General features: G+C 40.5%; 1 pseudogene; it reads left to right on the top strand.

Annotated features, from left to right (window-relative positions):
• Window positions 1-1,224: 1,224 nt before the first annotated feature.
• LOC112962492 overlaps window positions 1,225-21,089 on the top strand; it is a 66,952-nt pseudogene continuing 47,087 nt past the window's right edge.

Below are 21,089 nucleotides of genomic sequence, written 5' to 3' on the forward strand. Positions count from 1 at the left end.
CGGTGTTGCCCTGCCCTCTCCTCCCCCTGCGGCTGCCGCGCGTTTTCTCGGAAGGGCGGCGTCAGGGAGACCGTTCCGAGCGGCCCCTGTCAAGGGAAGACCTGCGTGGGGAAGAGTCTCGGGGGGGGGTGTGTGCAGATCCGAGGCACTGCGGTGGCCTCGTCCCCTCTCGTTGCAGCCCCCCGTTCCCGTGGAGAAGCCTGCACAGGTGGGAGCAGGCCCTCTGGCTTCCTGGGAAAAGGAACTTTTTCCCCTTTCCACATTACAGAGCCCTATGTGAAGTTATTGGAAAAAAAAGCATTAGACCTTCAGGTACCTGACTGGAGATGTTTTCAAAGGAAGCAACTGTGGAAGAGGTCACTGCTGGGTGGCCCTTTCTCTGTAAGGCTGTAACGCAGACTCCTCCAACAGACCTTGTTTCTTCTGTACCACATTGGTTTGGGCACCCAAAAGCATTCGGTTTGTTCTTTGAATACCATTTCCTAAATGAGCATTAGCACAGCTAGCTACCTGTGTTAGTTGCTTGACTGCATGTTAGCAAATGGATTGTTCATTTAGCATTGTAATCGTTTGAACCACTTTGATGTGGAAAAGGTTTAAGCTTCAGATCATGGTTCAGAATCCTGCATTTCCATTCCTCCAAAGTTGCCAAAAAAACCCATGTACTGCTTCATGTCAGTTGTGTTTTCCAGGCTGGATATGGCTGAAAGTGTCTACCAACGTAAGTGTTGCTSTTCTCAGGGGAGTAGCTGACTTCACTCTGTTTGATTAAAAGTTCACATGAAGAGCGAAAGCTATCTATACCTGTCAAGGTGGAGAGCTATCAATGGCTGTAGGCAGGGATGCATACGGACACTTGGTGATAGCTATGGATGCCTCTAAGTGGCTACGGAAATGGACAGGCCTCAATGCCTGTCAAGTTGGAGAGGTACAGATGTGTCCCGAGAAGGATGGATACATGTGAATGTGGTGCCCTAGCAGTACGTCTGGAAATGAATATTCGTGAAGGCCTGTTGATGTCAAAAATGGTCAATGTTGATAGTTGTCAGTGCCTAGGGAGAGCAGCATGGGCCGGAAAGTGCAAGGTGTGCATGCGTGTGGGGAAGGAGAGGTATTGGAGCCTATCAATATATCAATATTTATATYGCACCCTCTTGATGGTTGTGAAATTGGACAGGCATCAATGGTGCTCGATATTGAGGGGGATCGAAGTCAATAGGTTTGATGCCTGGCAAGAAGAAAATGGGAGTGAGGGTGAAAGCGAGAGATACCCGTCGAGATGGAGATGTACGGATGGCTGTCGGCAGGGATGGATACGGACACCTGGCGATAGCTATGGATATCTCTAAGTGGGTCTGGAAATGGATAGGCCTGAATGCCTGTCGGGATGGAGAGGTATGGATGCATACTGAGAGGGATGGATACGTATGGATGTGATGCCCCAGCAGTAGAATGGAAATGAATATTCGTGAAGGCCCGTCGATGTCAAAAACGGTCAATGTCGATAGTCGTTGGTGCGTAGGGAGAGCAGCATGAGCTGCAGAGTGAAGGTGTGCATGCGTGTGGGGAAGGAGAGGTATCGGTGCCTATCGATAGGGTTTCATATCTATATGGATCAGTATCACCCCCCCTGCCTCTTATTATGCCCCCCCAACCACTTATTCCCCACCACCACCACTTATTAGGCCCCCCCGCCACTTATACCCCCCCTGCCACTTATTAAATCCCTTTCTGACATATCATGCCCCCTTGCCACTTATGCTTGATGTTGATATCGATGCCTTTTGCCAGGTCTGGCATTGGACCGGTACTGATGGTGCTTGATATTGAGAGGGATCAAGGTTGATAGGTTCGATGCCTGGCAAGAAGAAAATGGGAGTGAGGGTGAAAGCGAGAGATACCTGTCGAGATGGAGAGGTATGGATGGCTGTCAGCAGGAATTGATACAGACATTTGGTGATATCTATGGATGCCTCTAAGTGAGTACGGCTCTTGATCTCGAGAGGCATCGAGGTGCGTCGCTTTGCATACCTACTCCTAGGGATCGATAGCAGTAGGTCTCTGTAGGTTTTGGTAACTGTGGATATTGATCCCTGCCGAGCGCCATCGCTACCTCTTGCTCTCGACAGGCATGTATGGCTTTTGCGCTCAGGCCCCGTTTGCCCTGGGCAGGCATTGAAGGCTATCGACATGTATCCATCTCAAGCTGGAGCGTCAGCGATGCCTGTCGAATTCCAGACCTCTCGATAGTGTTTGAGGTAGATAATAATTGGTGGGGTGCATAACAACTGTGGGGGGGGGGTGTTGGGGGTAATAAGTGGGAGGGGGGGGCCTAATAAGTGGCAGGGGGGTGTAATAACTGGAGGGGGGCGTAATCAGTGGCTGGGGGGGCATAGTAAGTAGCTGGGGGATATAATAAGTGGCTGGGGTGTGTAATAAGTGGTGGTGGGGTGCAATATGTCAGAGGGGGGTGTACTATTTGAAAAAGGAGAATAATAAATGGGAGGGCAATAAATGTCGGGGTGGGGCAATAGTGCTCGATATCAAACTGTATTGATAGGTCTCAAAAGTGCTGCGTCTTGACAGGCATACATAGCTTTTGCTCTGGGGCTGCTGTTGCTCTCGGGAGGCACCGCTGCCTATCAACATTGACCGTTTTTGATAGTGATGGCTCTCGATGAGTCTTGATTTCCATACGTATTGCTCAGGCATGGAAATCAATACTCATTGAGGCCCGTCACTATGAATATTTGTCCAGACCCATCCATGTCGAAAACGGTCAATATTGATAGTCGTCTGTGTGCAGGGAGAACAGTGTGGGCCGCAGAGTGCAAGGTATGCATGTGTGTGGGGAAGGAGGCATACCAGTGGCTATCGATAGGGTTCTATGCCAATATTACTATGGAACCCTCTCGATAGGTGCGGAATTGGGCATACATAAATGCAGCTCTATATTGAGGGGGTCGAGGTCGATAGGTTTGATGCCTGGCAAGAGGAAAATGGGATTGAGGGTGAAAGCGAGAGATGTCTGTCGAGATGGAGAGGTATGGATGGCTCTCGGCAGGGATGGATATGGACACTTTTTGATAGGTATGGATGCCTCTAAGTGGTTCTGGAAATGGACAGGCCTGGATGCCTGTTGAGAAGGAGAGGTATGGATGTGTATTGAGAGGGATGGATACGTATGGATGTGGTGCCCTAGCAGTACGTCTGGAAATGAATATTCGTGAAGGCCTGTTGATGTCAAAAATGGTCAATGTCGATAGTTGTCAGTGCCTAGGGAGAGCAGCATGGGCCGGAAAGTGCAAGGTGTGCATGCGTGTGGGGAAGGAGAGGTACTGGAGCCTATCGATAGTGTTCAATATCAATATTTATATCGCACCCTCTTGATAGTTGTGAAATTGGACAGGCATCGATGGTGCTCGATATTGAGGGGGATCGAGGTCAATAGGTTCGATGCCTGGCAAGAGGAAAATGGGAGCAACAGTGACAGCGATTGATGTCTGTCAAGATGGAGAGGTATGGATGGCTGTCGGCAGGGATGATGTTGCGTGAAGGGAGGGAAGGAAGGCCCTTCTTATCTTGGTAATTTAGGTTTGCCTGCCAGAGCCCCTTGTTCAAGGACTTTCCCTGTGTCAGTTTTGCAAAGTAGAAAAGAATAAGAATTTATTAAAGCGACAGATACAACAGGTTCAGAATTGCCATTGATAAATGCACTTGCTGCAACCAATTTTCTTTCTTTGAGCTCAAACTAACAATTAAGAGCTTTCAATCATAATATATTTGCCCGGGTAACATCCGACGTTTGTCAGAGATGCAAGTCTTGCCAAAGAGGGGACCGTTTGCAGGAGGAAAGAAGGAAGCTCACTCGTCAGCAGTCTGCGGTGAAGAGTTTGGGGCTTTGGTTTTCTTCCTTTCCAAAAACTTTAGTGGGCTGTCCTCTCTTTGATAGTTGCTGAAGGTGGGATGTGAAAGTGCAGCAGTCCTACTTCATTGACTCGATTGCCATTTGCGTGATTGTTGTGGGGTATGCCCCCCTTATTTACATATCGTTATGCAGCAAAGGGGGTGTTTTTTAATATGGTAATCAGGGATAATGAGGCTGGGATGGAGAGGTATGGATGCGTACCGAGAGGGATGGATACGTATAGGTGTGGTACCCCAGCGGTGCATCTGGAAATGAATATTTGTGAAGGCCTGTCAATGTCAAAAATGGTCAATGTTGATAGTTGTCAGTGCCTAGGGAGAGCAGCATGGGCCGGAGAGTGCAAGGTGTGCATGCGTGTGGGGAAGGAGAGGTATCGGTGCTTATCAATAGGGTTTCGTATCTATATCGATCAATATCATCCCCAGGGCCCCTTATTACGAACCACCTGCCCCTTATTACAAACCACCCGCCACTTATTAAATCCCTTTCTGACATATCATGCCCTCTCACCACTTATTCTTGATATTGATATCGATGCCTTTCGCCAGGTCTGACATTGGACAGGCATTGATGGTGCTCAATATTGAGAGGGATTGATGTTGATGGATTTGATGCCTGGCAAGAGGAATATGGGGGCGAGAGCAAAAGCGATCAATGTCTGTTGAGATGGAGAGGTATGAATGGCTGTCGGCAGGGATGGATAGCGACAGCTAGCGATAGCTTTTGGCACATAGTGCTATTGATGCCTCTAATTGGGTATGGAAACGGGCAAGTCTTGATGCCTGTGGGGATGGAGAGGTATGGATGCGTACCGAGAGGGATGGATACATATGGATGTGGTGCCCCCGTGGTAGAATGGAAATGAATATTCATGAAGGCCCGTTGATGTCAGAAGTGGTCAATGTCGATAGTCATTGGTGCATAGGGAGAGCAGCATGGGCCGGAGAGCGCAAGGTGTGCATGCGTGTGGGGAAGGAGAGGTATCGGTGCCTATCAGTAGGGTTTCATATCTATATCAATCTATATTGATTGACCTAAGGAGGTCTACCTTCAGTTCAGTCATACTTTATATTATCAGATAAATTAGTAACTGATGACTTTTTAACATAGTAAATAATGTGCAGCTATCCTTTCACTTTTGAACAGTCTCTTAATAGGAAAACACCTAAAGATGAGATTCTGGTATCAGAACTTAAATATTAATTCGAGTAGATGCCATACCTGTCAGCTGTGTGTGGGAAAGACAGCTGGTACTTGAAGAATACAGAAAGAACTGAATACAGAGGAGGGGTGTGAAAGATGATGTTGACAGTGCTTGGCTTAGTAAAATAAGAAGAGCATAAGGCAAGAGCAGAAAAGGTTGGAAGGAGTAGAGCTTGGTAGGCGCAAAGGTAGGAAGAATGGAGAGTGAGAGAGCAGAGCTTGGATTCAGAGATGATCATAAGAGATGATTTTTCACAGTTTACACAGGGCAGTTCTTAAAATATTATTACAAAATTGCCGAATGTTGAAAAAAAAAATCAAGAAGGTGAACAGAGGAGACCACTCTGCATATCAGGGAGAGTACTAAATGATGTATGGCAAAAAAGGTAGTCATATRGATGAAGATTAAATAGGTTGATATTAGCTTAGTGAGCTGAAAGTAATGGTGGGATAAGCAGAAGGAAGTGTCAGGGATACAAAGATAGACTGAGAGATGTGAGATCAGGAATCAATAAACCAAATCTGTCATATAATCTTGCAACTAAGTAAGTCATTTCGATAACTAGCATGGATGAAGGAGAGTAAACAGAAGAATTTAAGTGCTGTCTGCAAGTTCCAGAAGGAGAAAAATGAAAGCTTACTAGAGGAGAAGCCAAACACTGTCAGAGTGAGAATAAGAGACTTGCTGTGCTGAGAAAATGAGGACCTATGTTATAAAGATAGAGGAAAATGAGTATGGTGAGGAGACTTCAGGATCTGGCCAAGCGGCAAGAGTTTGTAGAAGTTTGCATAATATGAGCAGGGCAAAAATTTAAAACATGGAGCATTTAGGCCGCAAATCAGCTTTTATGTGGTTTGGCAGTTAAGTGGGTCCCAGATATATGTGGATATATATATTTTTATTTAAAAAGAAAGTATCTAAGATACCTATGATTCAAACAGAGATGAATTCTGAAGGGTTGATCTGTTTCAGCTGATTTTAAACCATGTACTTTAAATGTAAAGGTCATGCTTGTGAAAGGACATTAGGGGATATATTTTTGGCTCAGTGAGCATGTGACTGCCATTAATGTTAATGGGAGTGGCCCAACTAAATCTGTGGTCATTTTTCTAAAATAAAATAAARTAAAAATTCTTTAAATGTACTTACATGGTGGTAAATCTTTCTTGACTAATCTTGAACAAGGGACACCTCTGAGGTTCAGAGTGGCAAATAAGTTGTACATGGAATTTTGTCAAGGTACCAGGGCTGTGCTTGAGGCCATCTCTGAGCCTCTTGGAGACGGTACCATCTAAACTCCTGTGCCGTTGCAGTGGTGGGGCCTGCAGCTCTGTTACTGGGCATTTGGCTTCAGCATGCGGTTTATACTGTAGCTGTTACAGCTTATCCAGTGAATTTAGGTTCTTGTTACAGACGCGTTCCTACAGGGAGCTATATATGCAGCAGTGACACAAAACAGCCTTTCAAAAGAAGCTAGCGTTTTTTAAGTCAACCCAAATACATTCCTAGGTTAGAATGGAAAAGCAAACCAACTGAAGATATGTGCATGCTTGTAACTTGAATTTCTGGCAGAAATATATATATAAAATATATATACACATTTTCCTTTTCTGTGTCAGACAGCTAGTTTTCCTCATGATGTCCAGATGTGCTTATCACATGCCAGTCCTGTTGTTGGCACGGGTTTTGATTCTTCATTGGTGGTAGTTTGTATGTGGTCATTGGTCTTTCACTGAGGTAATTCTGGTCGTCTAATAACAGTCCTTGAGCCGTGCGTGTGACTACATGACTTATAAGTCTTCTGTCATAGGAGAGATGTTAGGTGGGTTTTTTTTTTCATTTCAAGTAACAACAGTGATATGAACAGTTGATCTAAGTTGTACATACTGATCAAAAGCAGTATGTACAGAAGCACAGAGCTTCTGCCCAAATATAAAACACTACATTTATACTTTTTTGCATTTATAACTAGAGAATAAGACCAAGCCTTAATAATCAGGAAGCAGTGATATGTTGATTTTGGAGCTATAATAAGTGTGATTGTTTCAGAGTAGAAGTTGGACAGAAGTAGACAAATAAATACAAGCCAAAAGTGCTGTTTTGTGAATTAATTTTGCAGATATTTTCAGTGTCACTGAAAATTGATTTAATGCTGCTATTAAGTATACAGTATAAAATGGAACCAGTGTTTGGAAAATGCAATTTGTCCTGTAAGGAAAGGAATCAGGAAAGATATTTCAGTGGCAGACAGCAAATAAAGAGTGTTAATACTGCACTTAACTGTGACTCAGTTTTCAGATACTGGCCCTACAAACAGATACATTTAGACAGAGCTTTACATTTGTATTCAAGTTTCACCTCACTCGGTGTAAAAGGTGCAGGTTCTTGGTGGAAGGGGCTGATCTGCTTGTTTCTGCTCCCATTCTGCTTATTTGTGTGCCTTGCCTGTACCTTTGCGTAAAATCTAGTGATGGTGTGACTGCAGGAGGGAAGAGGACTGGTACAGCAAGCTGATTTGATGGAAAACTGGCCTCCACCAAATTAAACAGAAATGTAGTCTTCTGTCACGCTGGAGAACTGAACTGATTCAAATAACGATTGCACAGGATCCATGTCCTATGGCAAGGGAGGCGCTGGAAATCTACAGCTGGTTGTGAGAAGAAAGTATGGGAATAGGACCACCCTTTTGGCAGTCTACAATTATATCAAATTAATTATAGTAGGACTTTTTCTCACTCTTAAGGCAACTGAATATATGAGAGAGTTCAGTGTGAATTCATTCATGTTTAGTAGTGCACACGACACACAGGTTGGAGTCTCCATTAGAGGCTTTTCGGAACCAAGTTTGAGGCTGAATTTGCTTTCAGTCTGTGCGTTATTGTGTATAAAAAGAAAAACAAGTGATATGGGAAATTGTCTACAAAATCAATAGGCCAATAGGCAATTAGTTTGCATTTTTAATGCACTAAATCTGCTTGTACTACTTAGATGGTGCCAAGTAGAAAAAAAGCAGGCATAACTAGCTGATATAAAACCCTCTTGGTCTGTAACAAGCAGAAATCTTCACTGGTATACGAATATATGAGGAAGTGGAACTGACTTTTTTCACCTAGCTTGTATGTGTATCAGAATCTAGGCCTGCAGCTGGAGAGCTAAAACCTGCCAAGATCTGTTACATTGCATAAGAAAGTGTTAAACCTATATGCTTTAGGTCATTTTCAAGCAGTAGAGAACTGGTGCTGTCACCAACATCTTATCTCAGAATCCTTTTCTGTATGCTCTTATGTTCCTTGTTTAAATTACTTGTTTTTAAATTACCTCTGAATTATTATTCCAGATTTTTTGGGGGAAGCTTCATGATTCAGGAGGGGCCTGATGCTGTGACCTTGTTCACGCTGAGGATTTCTTCTTTAGAAGAATAGAAGTACTGATAATGGACAATTAGTGATGCTGTCTGTAACAGCAAGGGTGGAATCTACTTTGATGCTTTTGAGTCCTATCAAAAGTATCTCTCTGTGTTAATTGCTTAAATTCTCTGAACACTTGTTGCTCAAAAGCCATCTGATAAGCACACTTAAAGATTCCATTCTTCCACCTGTTGTGTGCTTTTTGTTCTTTCCCTTCATATAGTGATATACTAACAATAGTTTTGTTGCATATTAGATCGCATTTCACAAACAAAAATACTGTGTAGTCCTGTGTGAGTTTCTTAATTCTGCCTTTTTTCTTTCAAATGTTTCAGGCCCATTTAACATGCTTCATGACACAGCTATTTCCTGAACTTTTTTTTGCTGTTGTCCAGCTTCTTTATGTATGTTTTAAAAATAGCTCCAACTGTTTACTTTCTGTAATTCATGTTGGTCAATGAGAGATATTTGTATTTCAGCTACCTTCCTGCAAATCTTAACTTTTCTAGAACACAAGCATATTCTTTCCTCATTTCAGCTTAGGTCTAGAAAGCCCCACAATTAACAGCCATCTTTCCCCTCCAAAGCTGGGATCTTCAAAATAAAAGTTGAGGAACGTGTGGGCTTTTCGTGAGGTTTTTGTCCCAACGTTGATTAAACAGCTATATACTTCTTCAGTGTTGAAAAGAGTAGTGAAGAGGAATACAGTCTGGACTATCCCTATTGTAACGTAAGTTTTAGTACTCTTGTTTTAATTCTGCATAGCTGTATTGTAACTGGCATACTCCAGTTATCTATGAAGAGAATCATGACTGTTTGAAGTCCAGGAGATGAGCCAAATGTCTGGTGCTTCTGCATTAAAAAGAAACTAATAGGTGGAGAATCAACCAAATATTATTTTCCTTTTACTGATGATAATGTTGTTCAGCCTTTTAATTGTATGGGATGACTCTGAGCCCTTTTTAAAATAATTTTTAAATTAATTTTCTTTGGAACCCTTGGCAGGGCTGTTTCATGAGCTTTCTTAATGCTACTTTATGATTTCCATCTTGTACAGTATTATAACTAATTTTTTTTTCTAGCCCTGTGTTACCTGTTTGCCCTTCAGGCTGCACAGATTATAAAATGAGATTTCTCTGCTTCTGACGACTGATCTGCTGTCTGTCTTCTGTCCTCTAATCTGCTGTCCTTTTTGTACCTTGATTCCTCATGTTCTTGGGTGGCCTTTCTTATCCCTCTCTTTTAGATTTTGTATTTTCTCTAGCTTTTCCGAGGCTGCTTTCTCCATGTTCATTGTCTGTTTGGCATCAGCGTGATCTGTAGCTTCGCACTTTCTTCCTTTCATCCTTCACAAGATCTTTGCTGCATATGGTGGCCACCTTTCTTTAAAACTGTTTCAGCAAAAGCTCTTTCAAAAATGTAAGCAATCTACTATCTACCTCCTTGCCTGTTCTTATCTTCAGTGTTCCCTCCCCACCATGCTCCTAGTCTGAGATCTGTCAACTCCGCATGATTAAATCAGTGTAAATAGGCTTGGCAAACAGTTTTGGGTTCTTATATATCGGTGCTCTCTGGGTCCTCAGGGTTTTTTTTGTTTTTTTTTTTTCCCCCTCTCTCTGCTAGAAAACCTGCTCTTTTCTCTCTCTCGGCACCATCTCTTGAGCACTGTCTCTTTCTCTGCTTTTCTGTCTTTGTCTTTGTCTCCAGGGCCTCCACTGTCACATCATACAGTTCTTCCATCACATCTGGCATTTCTGACCTGATCTTCCTCTCCAGCTTGCCTGTATTTTCTCATTAGTTATAGGCATCCCCTACTGATTCTGTCAGACTCTTTTTTTTTCTTTTCTTTTTTAGCATTTCCTACAGCTTTCCTAATTTTCTTTTTCCTGTGACTTTTTAAAATGTCCTCTAACAATGAGAATGAACTGGTGGGGTTTTTGTGCTAGCTTGCTTGCTTTCTTCATCTTTTTTTGCATGTTAACTTCCTGGAACCATTCTGAAAAATCTTCAGTCCATCACGTTTGTACTACTTAACACCAGTACCATGTATTTTTCTAAAATTGCTGAGGAATGTCAAGGTTGCATGTTGGCTTGCCTTTACGAAGTGTGATTTAACATGTTAAAGTTATCTGATGGCCACCTTGATGCAATTTTTAGGTCTTTTAATGTATGTTTCGCTAACAGTTTATGCTGTCAGCATGTTGCCTTGAGCTTCCAGCTGCACAGCTTCAGCAGTCTTCACATACTGACATTCTCTTTCCTAAGGCCAAATTTCCCAGGAGATTTTCTCAAGTGACACAATCTTCTGTAAACTCGAGTGCTGAAATCTCTTAGCAAAGTTAGCTCATCAGGCTTCAGTACTTGGTGATCTCACTGTGAAATAGCCTCTGAAATATATTTTATATGTCCAGATTGTCTAGGTAGTTTTATTAGTATCATTCTCATGGTAGCTGAGCGGGTAGATTGTCTTATTATCACAGTGCCTAAATTAAATTCAAGCTAATTTAGTAGATGGTAAACTCTGTTAGTGAGGTGGGTTCCATGTAACTTTAGTTTCATAAACTTGTCTCCATTCTTAATCTGAACCATTTTTTGCAGAGAAATTGGATATTATTTCTCTTCTTTAGCATCTTTCTGTTTTTTAAATGATGTACACAAAATATGTGTAAATTTATATGATATATTTGGTATAGACTGTCATAAAAGTAGGAGAATTGTCATTATATTTGTCAAAATACATCTTGAAGTTAAAGTTTCACTCTTGACATTGCCATGCAACTTGGTACAAATCTGTGTTGTTACTGGAAAATGGGACAGTGAATTGCTAAAATAACACAGGGATAAGCATGGTATAAATTCCTGAATAGTGAGATTGAGCAATTGAGTATTCTTCACGATAACAGAAAAACAAAGCAGTTAATACAGCGCACACATTGTTTTATTGAGCTTTCTTTTTAAATATACAGCACCCCTATTTCCTGAAATGCAGTGGACTGTTAGAAGCTAGAAATGTTATTTTGCCTAGTTTAAAGCCCCATATAATAACCCTGGATGGGGGAGGCTGGAATAATTATAACACTTGCAGTGTTTATAAATATATTTTTAACTTGATATGTTGATTATAGTAGTGTGAAAGGAGATTTAGCTTCTATTGCCAGTTGTGCTCCAAGTGTGCTTTGTGACTTTGGATTTATTTGCCTCCTTCCTCTTCCATCCCTGTAATGTAAACAGTACAAGTCTGGGAGCTCAATTTTTCATGGTTTTGTGAGTTTTACTGGTAACTACTGTATGTTGGTTCTGTTATTTATATTGCCTTCAGAAAGAGTCTTCATCACTTCTCATACACAGTGACAACCTCAAGTCCCTCCTAAAGTATGTTAATGGTGGAGTTTCTTGATGAAAGAACTTTGTAACATTACAAGAAGTTGTAACGTCCTCTCCATCCTTCCACCCGCTCCCCATTCTTGGGAACAGCTCAGCAGGCTTAGTAGCAGTGGGCTACTTTAACCAAAACATCTGAAATTTAGCAGTTATACAGTATGGAATACAGGATCTTAGAATGGAAAGCATTCAGTAATTTTAATTTATAGGCTTGCCTACCAAGTTTTTGTAACAGCATTTGCTTTAGGGAAAAAAAGATCAGTTCAGGGGAAACTACTGAGGTGGTCTCTTTACCGAATCATAAAAATCAGCCTACCTCCCCAACTAGCAAGAGCTGTTCAGCACTTCTGGAACAACAACAGTAACTTTCTTAGAATGTGAGACTACAGTGAAATATGGATCAAATCACTGGGGATAAGCAATGACTCTCTAGTGCTGTGTTATTCCTTTAAGGTACAGGCTTGCATTAAGAGTAGAGAAAACTTGTGCTGCACAGGATGAGCCCCAGGAAGGACTGTGCTAAGGAGTGGGGATGATGTTGCCTTTTGTGCATACTATAGGACATCCAGTTTTCCAAGATGGTGCAAAAGGTCATAGGGAAACCATTCTAGGAATCAGTCCTAGAGTCCCAGGGATGAAGATTTCTCCTACTGTTAGCACTCCAGCTGCAATCTAGTCTGTTAGGTGTAACCATGTTATCCTCACAGTCATTAAAAAGTGTTATTACCTAACTTTATGTAGCAATTTCAGTTCCTTGTAGTTGTTTGGAGCAGCAATTCTACTTGGGATTGCTCTCGTGACAAAGAATTGGTATGGAACAATCGATTTTGAAATTGATTTTTTTGATACCTTTATTCTTTCCATTCACTACAGTCTGGTTAGTGCACAAATCCTGAAAGGAGTAAGAGTCTGTCATTATGTTTCCTTCCTCTCTTCTTAGTTTTTCTTTCCTTTTTTTTTTTCCCTCAGCAGAAATTCTGTTTCCTACCTTCTGTTGAAAAGTATATAGTAATTTCCATAGGAATATATTTCCATACTCTTCTTCAAAATCCAGCATGCTGATGTAGCTGTATGGGCAGTATGAAAGTGTCTCATCATGACAGTGCTTATGTGGTAAATGTTACTTGGCTTCCATTCAGTTAGTGTAATAAAAAAYTTAGTTTTTTTCCTGGAATCAGGAAATCACTGGTTATGTTAGCTGTCAGAATGCCCTCAATTTGTTGGATTCCACTGTGAAGACCATAAAGATGGTGCCATATTTGTAGACAATGAAAGGGGTGGTTTTCTGCTCACACGAAGGGAGACAAAATCTTCTCTTGAGTTCTCCTGTTTGGGCTCGCTGCTCCTTATGTTCTCGCTGCCAAGATACCAGTTTTTTCTGTGTATGCTGCTGCTTGAAGAAGGGTAGGTTGGGTTGGGATGCCTCTTCTGCTTTACAGAACATGTAAATTTTCTTTTGAAATAGGGAACTCCATAGCACTAACTAAATTCTTCAAGGGGAGATGTCCTCATTCTGTTGTGAAAGGAAGAGGAGGCTTGCATGCAGTGCTGTGGAGTAAGTATAAGGTGAAAGTAAGGCAATCTTTTTGGTGTTCTTTTGCCAAGGGGACAGTATATTCAATTAACAGCTTGTTCACTAATTCCATGTATTTCTAATAAGCTGCTGTCTCTTGAAGTATACTCATTTCTTTCACGAGTGGTATAATTTTTTTAATATTAAAATAATTCTATTCATTTACCAAAAGAAATAAAAAGAAGAACTAAATTCTTTAACTGTCTATTGTCACATGCAAAATCTTGATTTGTTAAAAGAACCATGTAGAGACGAAGCATTTTATCTTAATCTCACTGAGTTCTGTTAGGCAGAAAAGAACCATGACTTTTGTGGTGCAGAAGTCCACAGATCTGGCTCTGTGGTGGGTATCTCCCATGGAGATCTTGCTCAAGGTTGGAAAAGCTCACATGCTGAATCAGTAGGGCCCAATTATTAGCTCTTCTCTCTTCCCCCCACTGCAGTGACTTGTGTGTGTGTGCATGTGCACACCATTTCAGGTGCGGTCACTAGTCAGATACACACTCCTGGCTGAGAGGCAGGCTGGAGCATTTTAATTTAGAGAGTTCTGTTATTTGTGGCGATTATGTTTTGGTTTAAAAAAAAACTACCAAATTTTTTTTAATTCCACTTTAAGTAAATAGGATTCTACTGCATGCACTAGAAGTTCAGTGAAAACAGTGCTGGATACATTCTAACACCTTTAAACACATATTTTTTCATTTAATCCAAGTACCCAAGGTTAAAATGAAAAGGCTTGCTTGTATATCTGCTGTATCTACTGTTACTGAGTAGAAAACTATTTAGAATATACTTTGTAACTTGGTGGCAAGAAACATTTATCTTTAGCAACTCTCAGAAAAATTACATAGAGTTCAAGAATGTTGCTGTTACCCAAACCTCCATGGTTTTAGGCATTGCATATTTATAGGATGGTGTCTGTCAAACAATTCTCTTCATTTGAGTTTACTGTTGAGAAGGTCAGAAGGTAAAGAGTGCCTGTGATTACTGGTAATGGACTGTGATTGTGGAATTTTGGCTTGTTTCTGCTGCAGTCTTCCAACAAGACCTCAAGTGACCTTTCTCTCGGGCTTTTTAGAAGTGTTTGGGTTAGCTTTGGGTATGAACAAATCTTGGGAAGATCTTCCCAGCAAGACAGTTGCCCATGCTTCTAGGTACATAACCCTTTTTTTTCTGAATTGAAATGCTTTAACTTTAAATTTTCTGTATGCCTCTGCTGGCTAATGGAAAATGTTTTTGTCCTCCTGTGAGAATGGTAGCAAAGACATTTTGAGAAATTACTGGAATTAAAGTGATTTAGCTAGCACCTTAATTGCAAAATGCTCAAATTTGAGGTTGCGCTTCTCTAAGCATTATGCCCATTTTGTTGGCTAGCTTGGGTTTCAGGTTTCCTATGAAATGACTTCTGGAGATAGAAGTGATAAGTAGGTCATTGTGCACTTATCATGGACTGTAACACAAATTTTAGCAATGATGGCTGATCTTCATTGTACTGATACTTTCAAAATTTGCAGAAGAGTTTTGTGGGGTTACTACTTTGGATGTTCTTCTTTACTATTGTGACAAAGGCTTTATAAATAAATATAGGAATGCACTGTCAATTCAAAATTCTGGGCTGTGTTTACTGGTATTCTGTTTAAAGCAAGGTAGCAGAAGTTGAAAGCAGCAGAGGTCCTTAGCAGTGCTAGGGCTACATAGCCTCCAGGAGCTGGAGAGTGAAGCTCAGAGGACTCTATTTGATCAGTGTCTGTATGTTAGTGATGTAGCACAACAGTGATTTGGCTGCCAGGAGGAAGGAGGACCACAGTGGAGAGGAGCAATGAGAGACAGTATAGCCTTTCATTGGAAAGCTCATGTCTTTCACAGGTTTGGGGGAGGAAGGTTTGTGTGTGTGTGCATGAATTTAGCCTTATGTTTGAAATTACTCATACTTGTCTTATAAGGAGAACTTGAAAAGTCATGCTGCGCGGTAAGAACAGGCTGCACCATAGCAAAGTGGCTACCAGAGGAATTTCTTGGGATAATTATGAAGTAATATAGCAATTAACATGTTTTCCTGCTGATGTGGGGGATGCAGCTGAGGAAAAGGAGCCCAAATACTGCTTTCTTATGTCTTGTTCTTACTTAGTTGCCCTGTCAATCCCTATCAGGAGCAGTGAATGGCTGCTAGTGAAAACTGAAGCAGTCTTTAGGTTGCTGTCTTGTATGGTGAGTGCGCAGTCATTTGCACGGTACTCTCTAAGTTGTACTGCTTGCTCTTCATCACATCCCAAGTAACTGGACTTGTAATTCAGAGCTGTATTTCACAATTTACATTTTCTGTTTGCCTTCTGCAGCTCATTAACTGAAGTGATAGAAAATACAACATTAATGCCTAAACTGAAGAGTGTAATGTTTGTAATGCAAATATAGAGTATTCGAAGTTAAATATGACTGCTTTTTTTTTTCTGTGTGGTAGTTTCTTTACCATTTTATCAATATCTTTTTAATAAAAAATATTAAGCAGAGTTAGTTCAGGTCCTACAGTGTCTCTTAAGCTGGTTAGATAGAAAATAGGTTTGAACATGTCCTGTTTATTCTTTTATGCTCCCTGTCATTGGGGCTGTGGAGTATCATTTTCAGTCCTCTCTTTTTGAGCTTTCATGAAAGGACCTTAAGTTGTAATAGTTTTAAAGGACACACTATGCTAGATTAACTTTTCAAGTAAGAGAAAGATTAGCTTTTACTATAATTCTCTTGATGATCTTTAATAATGGAGTATCACATAAAAGGCTTCTAGCTAAAAGGTGGAACCTTCCTTAAAGTTGCAACACTTTTTTTTTTTTTAAGAAGAACATTTACTAACTCTTACATAAGCTGTAAAATTTCTATTCTTTATCTTGAGTGTCTTCTTTGAGGTTTGACTTAGTTTTTGATCTTTACCTTTCTTCGTCCTCTTTGTTTAAGCTTTTACATTGTGTTTTTTTATCCATACTTCTGGTATTCTCTCATCTCTGATTGTTTTATGTTTTCAGGAGACTTAAAGTTTTAGAATCTCTTTAGCTTTATTCTCACCAGTCTCTGTCCATACACTTTTTTTCCCTTAATTTTAAAGCATTACTTGTTTCAAGATAGAACCTCTTTTGTAACATTTTCTTTTTCTTGCTAATAATGTGAAGAAATTTAATAAATTCTTCTGTCCTTAACATTTTTGGATCATGGCTATGTGAAAAATGATAAAGAGCAAGGGCTGGATTAAAAAACTAACAAAACCTTCCTGTATAAATACAAGCTTCTAAAGATAAAATTGTCTGTATCGAAGAATCTTGAACATTGTTTTTATTTCCAGTTATCCTTCAGAAAAAAATGTTTATTCTACTATTTTTACTATATCATCTTTCAATAACATGCCATTAAATTTTGTAAACTAAGCAGGGAAGGATCATGTCAGTGGCTTTGGAGGAGATATGTAAGGTACCAGATTTTGCTGTTTGAAACTCCTCCTTTTGGCAGAGGAAATTAAATTTCTAATGATCCTTCTTCCCCCAATAAGGGTCTTGCTCGCTGCCAGTCTGAATGGGCAAGAAATAATGTTTGGCTAAGGTGGTTTGAGTCACTTTATGCCCTAATACAATTGTGTAATTCAGCTGCGTGAGTCCTTATGCATGATGCCCTTCATCTGTGACGTAGGCAGCTGAGCTTCAGCTATAGATAAAGTAAGTGACCGCTATATCTAATTCCTTACTGGTACTGGGATGGGGAGGAGAGAGGGCAGGTGTTGTAAAGCTAGCTTGCTTAAGTGTTGGTAAAAAGCTGTGAGATTCACCTACTGGTAAACAACTAGAAATGCAAAAATACTGATTTATATTATTCTTGAATTAGTAAAGCAATAGATTGATTGTCCTCAGTAAGGATACTCATTTAATACTAGACTAGTTTCTTAACATTTGGGAACTGCGCTATTAAATGTCTCTGAGTACTGCTTATGTCAGTTTTCTAGAAATTAGAAGTTGCTCATGTGAATAGTCCTGGGGAATGTCTGATATCAGGTTTCTGTTCAAACAGCTGCTGTAGTAATGTTTAAAGTGGTGTGGGTAGAGTGGTGATGACTGATCTTTTGTTCTTTGGTTTATGTGTGCAACAACTTTCTATAGCTTCCTGGGCATTTTGCTGCATGTGTTCTTTATTCTTCAGAAATCTGATTTGCACTGATATTGTAATAACTTCTCATTCCCATATAATTCCCTTCTTTCCCTCCCCCGCAAGAGTCCTTTCTTTGCATTCCTCACCTGAGGAGGACAATGGCATAATGCCCTGCAGTTTTTTCCCTTAAGGTCTTAGTTTCAGGCTCTGCCTGACATGTCCAGCATCAGGCTTTCTGCTTAGGCAGATACTTAGTTCCTACCTAGCCAGATGGGGGTGCCTGACAGATTCTGGATCTCCAAGTTAAAACAGACTCTCTCAATATTCAAGGTAACACTTTGAATTGTATCTGGGAAGAGTCACCAGTACAGTCTCTGGGGCATGGTATGAATGCTTTCTGTATGCAGTGTTATGGAATAAATGTTTGTTTTTTGCCCCATCTGATTATTCTGCATGGAACCCCAACACAATTTTCTTGACCTACTCTGCAGATGGCCAGGCTACAAGTGTAAATCCACATCTGTGAGGATTTTTTTTTTTTTTTTTTTTTTTTGAGCACACATTCAGAAAAGCATGGTCCACTCACTCCTTCTGGACATGCGGCATCATGCAAATATTGAAACAAATCCCCAGACTCTAACCAAATAAGCAGCTGGCACATTCTTTTAACAAAAGCATGTTTTTTGTTGTTGTTTTGGTGGGGGGTTTTTTTTTTTTTTTTTTTTTTTTGAGAGGTGAGGCCTGTTCTCATGTAAAGAAAGGCTGAAAGGTGAACAATAGTGATAGCCACAATAGGAGTCTGGGGAGTAAATTAATGATGTAAAAATAGGGGAATGAAAAGATGTCTGTGCAAATTTACTAAACCAACCTGAGTTTTGCTGTTCTGACTTTATCATGTGCCTGAAAGCTAATTTTATTTCTGTCACTTTGTTGTACTGGGCAAATTGCTCTACTCTTGTGAGACGTTATAAAGGATTGAAGATAGTGTCTGTGGTATAGGAAGCCCAGTGATGTTTTGAGAGAATCTTGGAGAATTCATATTACTCCTTTTTTGATGCAGTTTAAGAGAATGGGTTTCAAATACAGAAATTACTGTTTTTGGAAGAAAAAAATTATTTTTGATGGACCTAATGCAAAGCCCGGTAGAGTCTACTGGGGTCTCAGTCTAAGGCTAAGGTGGCACTGAGGTTGGATCAAGTCCTAAAATGCAAAGATAGTCAACCTTAGGGGAGACTGCTAAACCCAATGGAAATTCTTTTGTGTACAAAGAGAAATTTGTTTCAGTACAGATTATATAAGCAGTACATAATAGAGGAATGCCCATTACATATACTTTCTGCACCTACAGTGTCATGCAAGGAATTTAGAAGACCTTTTTAAGAGCAGTTCACCTTAAAAGGAACCTAGAGCCCATTAATGGATGGCTGCTAATGCTTCCTATGAAAAATAAGTTGCAAATGGAGAAAAACAGAAGTTCAACAGAGAATGCCATTAGAAACCTTTCAGAGGCTGTCCAAAATTGGATGCAAGTGCTGTGTATTTTTCTCTTATATCAGATGTATCAAATCTTTCATCCAGAGGCCTTTTGAGCATTATCATTAATTAAACTAGACTGTAAAATACTAGTGAAAAATCATAGCAAACTGACTGTCTCTAGCCTTTTCACAACTCACCCACACTGACCAGTCTGGCTTTTTTCCAAGAACTGCTACGATTCATAAAGTTTAACAAGCATTAAACACATTGATCACGTTAACCAAGAGAATAAAAGCTGCTGCCTCCTACCATTAGGTTCAGAGAAGGCAGTCAATAGGGTTCTTTGGGACTATCATTTTGTAGTAGTGGAGAAATTTAATTTCAGGCATCATTTTATAACCTCTCTCCAACTGTTCCACAATTTTCCATATGCTTTATTTGAATGCCACCCCATCAGAAGCTGCCCAAGGCAAGCATGTCCTTTGCCTTTGACTTTTTTCCCTTACTTTCTCTGAGGCATTTGCAGGAGCTGTTAGAGTCAGGATACACCAAACTATAGCGCAGAGCACAGAAATGCTCCTTCTACAGCTGATATCCTTAATGTGTCAGGGAAATAAGGCTGCGTCTGTATTTCTTAATCTAGCTGAAACTATTGGCTAATGAATCYGCATCCCCAGTCAGCCCTGCTGGTCAGCACTACCCTTCTGTTATGGGAAATTCCCCTCTCACATTGACATGACTATGCATACTGTTGCTCCTTGACTTAATCTTTTTGACTGAGAGCAGAAAACATAGATCACCTTAACAGAATGAGATGAGGGGATGCTTCTGTGTTGGGGTAGGCTCGTAAGTCTAGTTAGATCAGGTGGGTAACCTCTGATAAGAAATAGTGACCACAGCTGATGGTAGTAATGTTGTCGCCTGGTCTCTGTATTCACCAAGGGCATAGGAGTATATGTAGCGAGTCACCTGCCTTGGTACTTAGCGGGAGGTAGTAGATGCTTGGTGGAAATGTGCAATTCCTTTCGTTTGCTCTGCTAACAGTTTGCAATTTAGAAATCTGGCAAGTTGTGTCTTGTTAGTATCTTAGTGCTTATAGAATTATGACTGATTTTGATGTACATGTCCCCAAAGAAAAGAGGACTCCAGAAAGTACTATTTTGGTAAATTTTTCAAGTCAGTGATTCCTTCTGAGGAGATTAAAATGTCCCAATATACAGTTCTCATGTAATTTAACCAGGTTAATGTACTAAATCTGCAGTCTCTCTTAGATAACTTACCTCATGATCCTCTGTTATGGCACTTCTTTTCTTTAGCTTAGTTTCAGCTAGCTGGTAAACGTGCATGTTCACCCACAAAAGTCCTGTAGTAACTGCCCATAGCAATTCTGTTGTGTGCACAGAGGTTGTAAATCAGTTTGCTGAGATTAAGATACAGTTTTCACTCTTTTTCCKTTTTACAGGTTTTGTAAAGCTGTTATTGGAGAAATTTAAGCTGTTCACTGAATTGCTGTCTCGCATGAGATTTTAAATGGAGAGGCAATCTCATGTGTGTGCGTTCAACATGTGAAGCCCTGAGCAGCAGTCTTGCTCTGTGTGCTAATACGATGTAAGGAAAGCACAGTAATAGTTGTAAACTTATAAGGCAACTATGATTCTATTATCCATTTGAGGATAAACTGAAAGAGGCTAAATACCTGTCTCTGAGTTAAGAGAACAGGACACAACTGTTTTGCTTCAGTCACTGGGGATGCTTTTTTTGGTTTAATTTTTTAGCCTGTAGCAACAAAAGCTCCAAGATGTCTTAGATGAAGCCAGAACGAATGTTAACCTGTTGAAAGCTATCTGCAGAATTGATATCACTTGTGACAGTTTTGGTAAACTGTAGTGTGTGTGTGTGTGTATCATAGCTTTGCTAAATAATCAGTCTATTTACTGCCACTTTAGACTTACTCTGTATTCAAGGCAGTTGTGATTTTGCCTGAGATATCATTAGCAT

Source organism: Apteryx rowi, unplaced genomic scaffold (assembly GCF_003343035.1).
Source record: "Apteryx rowi isolate R43461 unplaced genomic scaffold, aptRow1 scaffold_1, whole genome shotgun sequence".
Taxonomy (NCBI): domain Eukaryota; kingdom Metazoa; phylum Chordata; class Aves; order Apterygiformes; family Apterygidae; genus Apteryx; species Apteryx rowi.